A 10176-nucleotide genomic window follows, 5' to 3' on the forward strand; every position below is an offset into this window, starting at 1 on the left:
TTATTTTGCACATGATCTCATAGGATACAATTTATTAATTTTACAAATAAGTACCCAAACTCTTATGAGTGAATGACTCCCCATGGCTTCCATTGTAGTTGATACACAAAGCCATTATTGTTTATCAATATACACTATGAGATGAAACTTAATAATTGTCCTGATAAACCATTAAAAAATTCTAATGTCTCAAAATTATTTCTACCCAAACTTACCTCCATAGTTCATCCAATATGTTAAAGGAACAATATAACCAGAAAGCATCAAGGAAATGCTAACACAAGGTATTGTGCTTAATTGGTTTTATGTCTGCTTTCCAAGCAAAGCTGAAAGCCTCTATGTGGCTGTTAATATCATGCAAATCTTTTTATCATCCATATTTTGGGGAATATATCTTTCTCATCCAAAGATCCTTGCTTGAGTTATTGAACAGCATTGTGAAGGGTACCAACAACAATTTTGGATTTTTTTTCAACATTTATGAGCAGAATACTAGTGCTTAGGATTCTCAAAGCATCAGGATCAGGAGGCTAAGGGTGGGATAACATACTGTAGGAAAGTAGTGGTGTGCTGCAGGGCAAGACTTGAAAAAAAAAACAATGTTATAAATTATAAGGGTAGAATTGATGAAATAAAAGAAAACAAAAATGATCATCAGAAGCAGGATGGTTTGAGAGGTTTTTGCCTCAGGGGAGAATCTGTGGGAACTGCTGAGGATCATCATCCTCTGGTGATGCCTGTGCAGGAGAAGAACCATGTAGACACTGGCCCCTGACATGAGCCCCAGGAATAGAACATCACAGAAAGCCAACAGAATTATGTATTTGGCAGCATTTGTTTTAGGACTTTTAGAAGAACAGAGTTCATAGTCCTTCATCTTGGTAGAATTGTGGATGTGCTGAAGGACATTGATATTTATAGGATATTGATATTGATCAGCAAGTTGGAGATCTAACATAGAAGGTAGAAGATGCTTCTGTTCTTCCAAACAAGGTCTTTGAGCCCCATCCAGTCATCAGTTCTAGGGTTGATGGTGATTGCCCGAAAACTGCTCAAGAGGTAAGTAGTACAAAGAGAAAGGACCAGGCCACTCTGTGGACACAGAAAGCAAATTTATACCCTGTGTTTCCCAGGAAGGGCATCACTCCCCAGATGGATATCATCTGGAGAATTTCCTTGATGAGACCCAAGAAGTTGGTCAAGGCCATGTTGTTGAGAATCAGGTGTGTGGGCCTTACTGCATGGCCAGCACAGGACATGGAGGCATGGGCTAAGAGAAGACAGGTATTTTCAAGGACCTGAATCCCAGTCTGGGCCAGGAAAAGTAGTCTAAGGATAAAGTCACCAAAAGTAATTGTCAAGGGAAGGTCTTCAGAAGGGCCTGAGGGCTGTGGGGTTAGAATTAGAGCAGATTTGTTTTGTGTTCTCAGTTCTGATAGGAACTCTTGCTCCTTCAGGAACTCATGAACTCACCCTTCTGGTGATTACACTCATGGTTAGCAGGCTCCACACCAGTGAGTTCAAAATTGTTATTCAGACTGGCCAGCCTGGTATGTTTACTTTTGTGCTTATTGGACCTTGCCATATGTGGTTCATTATTTAGTCTACTTCCCAAATCCTTCAGTTGCATGCCTATAAAATAATGCACAAGATAAATCTTTTTCTTTTACATCAAAACTTTTCTTGAGCCACTGCCACCACCATCGTCATGGAACATGGCTTGGGATACTAGCCAAGGCCTGGAAGTCCATTATCAAGGTATCTGCAGGTTTGCTTACACCTGAGGTCTTTCTGCTAGGTGTGCTAATGGACACCATCTTGCTGTTTCTTCACAGGGTCACTCTTTTATTTGTGTGCATCCCTGGTAATTGCAAATTACAAATTAATTGGAAATTAAAACAACATCAAGATCTTGGGATTTCAGTGTGGCAAACCTATAGGAACTGAAACTCAGATCAGTGAGTTTGCAGCTGGGTCTGCCTGGGTTGGTCTGAGTCTAAAAATCCTATGGAAAGTCAGAAATTGGGAGCATTTCACCTGGGGGAAAAACAGGTTAGAGAGACTGGGGAGAGCTGGGCTCTGCCAGATTTATAAGTCCTGAAATGCATGGGGACAAATAGGGCTGGCTACAGTAGGTTGGAAAATTGAAAGAGGGTATGAGGACATCTTACTAGCAACTTGACCAGCCAGCCAGTCTGGCACCCACCAGGTTTACAGGGCCCACTTGGACCAGCACTTGATGGGTCCTGGCACCAGTCTGCCCCTGACTCCCTCTCCAGTCTGGAATCCATTGCCAGGTCCAGCACCAGTCCAGCATCAAACAGGGCCCCAGTTCCCCAGTCCCCAGTCTCTCAACTACTCTATAACCCCCAACCTGGCCCAGTGCTTGCAGCTATTTGGCTGGCCCACAGGTCTCAGTGCCTGGGTCTTGATCTGCCTAATACAGTCTCCATGAGAGGGACAAAGGTCCTAGCAACCAGCCCTCAGGACTGCCTGGGATAGAAATGCCTGACCAGGAATTTAAAAGGACAGGGGTGAAAAAGATTGAATTTAGAGACTAAATCAGAGACCAGGAATTGTGAGGTCCACAGGTGATGTAAGGGGCCAAGGTCAGGCTCCTACATCAAATGAGTAGAACCCAAAGGAGATTCTTGGGGTGCAGTCTTCCAACGTGGACCAGCAATTACTATACCCCACCTCCAGGAGTTCTGCCTCCAGGATGAGCCCTCCCACCCTAGCAACCCTCCCTATCCTGAGGGTGGAGCTACCATCAAACTCCAGACAACCCCACCTATCAGCTGAGAAGGGAAGCTGAGAGACTTTTGAACACCGGTGGAAAAAAATGTTCAATTTTCCCTTGAGGTCTTTTTTCCCTCTCACATCTCTACCAGTTTTGAAACCAAGTGGTTTTTTTATGCATCAATTTATTGAGGACTTGGAGGTCTGAATAGTATATTGCAGTTTTCTTGGGCATTCTTTTATTTTTACTTTTGATTTTTTTAGTTTTTCTTTTTTAGTTATAGATGGACATAATACTTTTACTTATTTTTATGTGATGCTGAGGATTGAACCCAGTGCTTTGAATGTGCTAGGCAAGTGCTCTACCACTGAGCCACAACCCAAGGCCAAATATTTTTCCTCTCATTTATCTGTTTCCCTGTATTCTCTTTCTCTCTTTTCTCCTGCTAACAGCCAACCTCTATTAATTCCTCTTTCACTCTTCCTATAACTTTTTACCTCTGTCTTCTCTCCTCCTTCCTCATACACATCACATCCTACACCACTTCTGTTTTCTTTTTGTCCACCATTTGAAATTGTAAACTCTTTTAGCATACTTACTATTTATATGTAGACAATAATTGAATACATAATTTCTGTTTATTGTAACAAAACTGTAAATGTCTTAATATGAGCTGTTTGGTTTAAGGCTGCATATTATTTGCATTTGGGTACTGTTAATACTGGTCTCCTCCTTAAAGATAAGGTACTAGAAACCATCAGGGACACTATAAGTTTACAAGGTAAAAACTATACTGCTTCATATTCACATTGCTGGATGGGAAGACCACAAAAAACATGAAGAAACAAGGGAATAAAATGTCCCAAACAAAGCAAGATGCTCCAATAATAGAATCCATTGACAACACAGTAGAAGAAATTTCAGACGAGTTTAGATGTACATAGATAAATTAATCCATGACATAAAGGATGATGTAAGGAGTGAAATCAGCGATAAATTTCAGGGGGTGAAAGACAACATCAATAAAGAGATTCTGAAAAGAAATCAAGCAAAAATTCTCAAAATGAAGGAATCAATAAACCAAATTAAAAATTCAGTGGAAAGTATCATGAACATACTAGACTATTTGAAAGACAAAATCTCAGGCAACAAAGACAAAATATATAATCTTGAAAATAAATTTGACCATGCAGAGAAGATGGTAAGAAACCATGAACAGAACTTCTAAGAGTTATGGAATAACATGAAAAGGCCAAATTTAAGACTTGTCAGGATAGATGAAGTCATGGAGATACAAACCAAAGTAATACACAATCTTTTCAATGAAATAATATCAGAAAATTTCCATAACCTGAAGAATGAAATGGAAAATCAAACACAAGAGGCTTGCACAACCCCAAATGCACAAAATTACAACAAACCCACACCAAGACACATTATAATGAGAATGACTAACATACACATTAAGGTTAGAATTTTAAAGGCCATGAATGAAAAAAATATCAAATGACATATAGGGGGAACCAATAAGGATTTCTGCTGATTTCCCTACCCAGACACTCAAAGCTAGGAGGTTCTGGAATAATATACATAAATCTCTGAAAGAAAATGAATGCCAACCAAGAATTTTATATCCAGCAAAGTCAAGCTCCAGATTTGAAATGAAATAAAATCCTTCAATGATAAACAAAAGTTAAAATAATTTGCAACTAGAAAGCCTGTACTACAGAATATTCTACAAAAAATATTCCATGAGGATGAAGTGAAGAAAAAGTGAAAACCAGCAAAGGGAGGAACTACATTAAAGGAATAGTCAATCAAAGGAGAAACCAAGTCAAATAAAAACCCAGAAATAAGCCAAAGTGACCAGGAATACAAATCACATTTCAATAATTACCTTGAATGGTAATGGCCTAAGTTCATCAATCAAAAGACACAGACTGGCAGATTGGATTGAAAAACAAGACCCAACAATATGCTCTCTCCAAGAGACTCACCTCATAGGCAAAGATATCCACCAACTGAAGGTGAAAGGATTGGAAAAAACATATCACTCATATGAATCTGGAAAATAAGCAGGGGTTTCCATCCTCATATCAGATAAAGTGAACTTCAAGCCAAAGTTAACAAAAAGGAACAAAGAAGGACACTCATACTGCTTAAGGGAATTATACATTTGCAAGACATAACAATTTTGAATTTTTGTGCCCCAAACAAGGAACATTTATGTACATCAAACAAACTCTTCTCAACTTCAGGAATCAAATAGACCACAACACAATAATACTGACTGACTTTAACACATCCCTCTCACTACTGGAGAGACGTTCCAAACAAAAACTAAACAAACTATGGAACTAAATAATGCATTCAATAATTTAGACTTAACAGACATATATAGAAAATTTCATCCATTGATGAATGAATACACTTTCTTCTCAGCAGCACATGGATCCTTCTCTTAAACAGACCACACTTTATGCCACAAAACAACTCTTCACAAATATAAAAAATAGAGATAATATCCTGCATTCTATCTGATCATAATTAAATGAAATTAGAAATCAATGATAAAAAATAGAAACTGCAGCCATGCACCACTAAGGATGCACCAAGGATGGTGGTGCATCCATGGCCATGCAAAAAAAAAGAAGAAAAAACAAAACAAAACAAAAAAAAAAAAAACAAAAAAACAGGCTTGGTCCAGCAAAAAGAAAACCAGACTTGGTCAAGCTATCAGATACAGAAATCTGGCTCTCGGGAACTGACAATCATGAGAGATTGTTCCAGATTGCCCAGAGTATGTGGTTTCCAAGCAGTGGCTCACCACTGAAATTTGCATGCCCTAGATATGGCAAATGACCCACTAAAGCAAAATGACTTGTTTAACTCCACCCCATCCTGTTTCTCATGGAAGAAGCTCCTCCTAGTTCCCCTTTTCTCTGTACCACTATAAATAAAGAAAAGGTGGGCTCCTCCATTTTGTTAGAGCCAAACCCTTTAGTATGACTCAACCCATCATGCCCCCTGATCCAAAAAGATAATTGTACCCTGTTATTTTTTTCTGTTAAATAAATTCCTTAGCCATTAATTTACAGCTAGCCCATTCCTCTGACAGGAACACTTTTCCTCACCCACAGAGGACATGTGGCAAGATCTGGCCTGGACAGGGACTATTCAAAAGGAATCCAGAAGAAGTATATTATAGGTGGGTGTTGGCCCTCTCTCATGGAAAACATGCATGTGTGAATACACTATTGAGAGGAAGAGAGAGGAATCTTTTTATAGCGTGGTGCTAAGCATGGGGAATTCACTCTTTATTGAGAGGGAACTTTACTGAGCTATCTTGAAAACTATCATAAAACAAAGGGGAAAGTATGTAAAACAAACTCATCTTGCTCAATTCTTAGAGATGATGATGTCCATGGTTTTCTGAGGAAGAATTGCTTGATTTGTGTCCTTGGGAAAAACTAGTCAGGGAACTGCATTTGGGTTGTATTTCAGCTAACATGCCTAGGAGTACAGTTGAAAATGCAGAAGGAATTTGGACTATAATAGAGACTTGCTTGTATTCAGACCAAGATATTGGATTGTGGACTTTGGGAAATTTGATCATGAGACATAGAAATGCTATTAAAAGCTTTAGACCTAATAGGCATAAATACCCATCTTCTTGAACCTCTTTGTCTACCAGGAAAGTTTTAAACAAAGAGGAGGTAAAGAATTGGCAGTAGAGTCAAAGTACACGCCATTAGACAAAGAGATACAGGAAGATGGGGAAAGGGTCATCATGAAATAAACTGGAGAGGATTCAGAGTCAGAGGAAGATGAGTTAGCACAAGATCACTGTAATTTGCATCTGAATGGTCCAGCTCCAGTGATCCACCTTGACCCTAGAGGAAAATTACAGGTCACAAAGGCCAAAGGTCCTGTTGCTGAAAACATACCCAGCTCCAACAGGGCCTTCAAGTTGCTAAAGCAGCAGAGGAGGAATTGGCAGGATTCAGATAATACCCTGTTTTTGAACAAACAGATCCTCAGAATCCAGAGGATTCAAGAAGAACTCATGTACCTATTCCTTTTAAAACATTAAAAGAGTTAAAATCGGCTTGCTCTATGTATGGAGCAAATACACCTTTCATACAAATCCTTTTAGAATTGATGTTTAATGAGGCCCTACCACCTAGTGATTGACTCATGCTAGTGAAAGCCTGCCTTTTGGGAGGCAAATATTTGTTATGGAAATCCAATTGGATGGAGAATTGTTAGAGCAGGCAGAAACTAACAGACTGCATAGAGTTAAAGTTACTTTAGATATGCTAATTGGGACAGGACAATTTGCTGATTTGGGGCAGCAATTAAACTATGATTTGCAAACTTATGCTCAGATAAGCGCATGTGTGAAGAGAATTACCTCCTAAGGGAGAGAAAACCCTAGAACTCAACCAGATTTGGCAGGTCCCAGGGGCCAAAGGAAATTTCTCAGACTTTGTGGTACATCTATATTAAGCCATGTGCCATATAGTTGGAGATCCAAGTGACCGAGAATTTAGTTAGAGAGCTGGCTTTTGAAAATGCTAATAAAGTTTGCCAAGAGGTAATTTGGCAATATTGTAAAAAGGGAACAATATTAGATTATATCTGTCTCTATTCTGATATTGGACCAACATGCTCACATGTGTAGCAATGGCTGCCACCTTAAAACAAATTGTACAACCTCCATTAAAGGAGGCCAATTTTAAGAGACAATTCTTTAATTGTGGCAAAAAGGGGCACAGGGCTAGAGATTGTGAAGCCAGAATTGAGGACAGGCAGTTAAAGTAGAATAAGAAATCTGGTTGAATGGAGAAATGAAAGCTATCTGAGTCTGGGAAGTTGGAGATGGCCCTGGGAGATTGGAATGTCAGTGTTCCAGTGACCTTTTGATCACCAAGGTTACCTGCCTAACTGCCCCTCCCAAAAAGCTGCAGGCAGGGAATTGCTCATTAATGCCCCTTGGGCCCCAACCTTTCTGAATCCCTCCATTTGGCTCTCCCCCTGTCCATCTTCTTCTCACCTTTATGCCATCTCCTGGACCTAATCACACAGGCAGGAAGGAGAGAGAGATGAGGGGCAGGGGGGAAAAGAAAACATAGAAGACCCTAATCTATAAAAGATGCAGGTTGTGCTCACTTCATGGGATTCTAGAAAGTCAGCCATGGCCCCCTTCTCCCTCTGGGGAGAAGTCTGTGTTACTATCTTTAAATAAATAAAACCTACATAGTCTTTTCTTATTCCATTAACAGTTACATCCTACACCCATCCCCATCCTCCTTGTCCTCCATTAGAAACTACAGACCTTATTGCAAATCTATTTGTTATACTGTAGATAATAATTGAACTCATTCTCTCTGTTTATTATGACAATATTGTTAATATCTTCATAGGGGTTATTTGGTTTAGGGTTTCATATTGTCTGTACTGGGCACTGCTAATATTGATCTTCCCTTTAAAGAAGAGGTTTTGGAAACCTATAGGGTCACTATAAGCCTATGGGGGGAAACTGCAATATACCAGATCTGTACTGCTAGAGTGGAAGATACATGTACAACATGAAAAAACAAGGGAAGAAAATGATCCAAATAAATCTAGATTTGTTTCTATATTAATAGATACTATATTAAAAGAATCTAGTGACAGTATGGTAGAAGAAATGTCAGAAAAGGAGTTCAGAATATACATAATTAAAATGATTCATGAAGCAAAGGATGAGATAAGAGAGCAAATACAGGCAAAGAATGATCACTCCAATAAGCAGTTGAAAGGCCAACTGCAGGAAGCAAAAGATAATTTCAACCATGAGATAGAGATTCTCAAAAAAAAAAAAAAAAAAAAAAAAAAAAAAAAAAAAAAAAACCCAAACAGAAATCCTTGAAAAGAAGAAAGCAATAAACCAAATAAAATCTCAATGGAAATCATCAGTAACAGAATAGATCACTTGGAAGACAGAACCTCAGACAATGAAGATGAAATATTAATCTTGAAAATAAAGTTGCCCAAATAGAGAAGATGGTAAGAAATCATGAACAAGACCTCCAAGAACTATGGAACATCATGAAAAGATCAAATTTAAGAATTATTGGAATTGAGGAAGGCACAGAGATACAAACCAAAGTAATGAACAACTATTCAATGCAATAATATTAGGAAATTTTCCAAACCTGAAGAATGAAATGGAAAATCAAATACAAGAGGCTTACAGAACACTAAATGCAAAAAATCACAACAGATCCACACCAAGGCACATTATAATGAAAATGCCTAACAGCCAAAATAAAGATAGGAATTTGAAGGCCGTGAGACAAAAGCATCAGATTACATATAGGGGGAAACCAATATGGATATCAGCAGATTTCTCAGCCTAGACTTTAAAACTTAGATGGGTCAGGAACAACATATTTCAAGCTCTGAAACAACATGGTTGCCAACCAAGAATCCTATACCCAGCAAAACTAACCTTCAGATTTGAAGATGAAATAAAATCCTTCCATGATAAACAAAAGTTAAAAGAATTTACAAATAGAAAGCCTGCACTACAGAATATTCTTGGCAAAATATTCCATGAGGAGGAATTGAAAAACAACAATGGAGGTCAGCAAAGGGAGGGACTACCTCAAAGGAAAAACCATAAAAAGGAGAAACAAAGTCAAGTTAAAAACCAAAAATAAGCCCAAATGACTGGGAATACAAATCATATCTCAATAGTAACCCTGAATGTTAATGGCCTAAACTCATCAATCAAAATATATACACTGGATTGGATTAAAAAGAAAGACCCAACAATATTCTGCCTTCAAGAGACTCATCTCATAGAAAAAGATACCAACAGACTGAAGGTGAAAGGATGGGAAAAAACCTACCATGCACACAGACTCAGTGAAAAAAGCAGGGATTTCCATCCTTATATCAGATAAAGTGGACTTCAAGCCAAAGTTAGAAGAGTTAAAGAATGACATTTCATACTGCTTAAGGGAACCAAAATCAGGAAGATATAACTATCATAAATGTTTATGCCCCAAAGGCCCATTTATGTACATCTAACAAATCCTTCCCAATTTCGGGAATCAAATAGACCACAACAAAATAATTCTGGGTACTTTAACACATCACTATCACCACTGGGTAGATCTTCCAAACAAAAACTAAACAAAGAAACCACAGAATTCAATAACACAATCAATAACAGACTTAACAGAAATATATAGAATATTCCATCCATCGACAAGTGAATACACTTTCTTCTCAGCAGCACACAGATCCTTCTCTAAAACAGACCATATGTAATGCCACAAAGCAGCCCTTAGTAAATGCAAAACAATAGAGCTACTATCTTGTGTTCTATCAGATCATAATGGAAAGAAATTAGAAATCAATGACAAAATAAAAAACAGAAATTA

Source organism: Sciurus vulgaris (assembly GCF_902686455.1).
Source record: "Sciurus vulgaris genome assembly, chromosome: 17".
Classification (NCBI taxonomy): domain Eukaryota; kingdom Metazoa; phylum Chordata; class Mammalia; order Rodentia; family Sciuridae; genus Sciurus; species Sciurus vulgaris.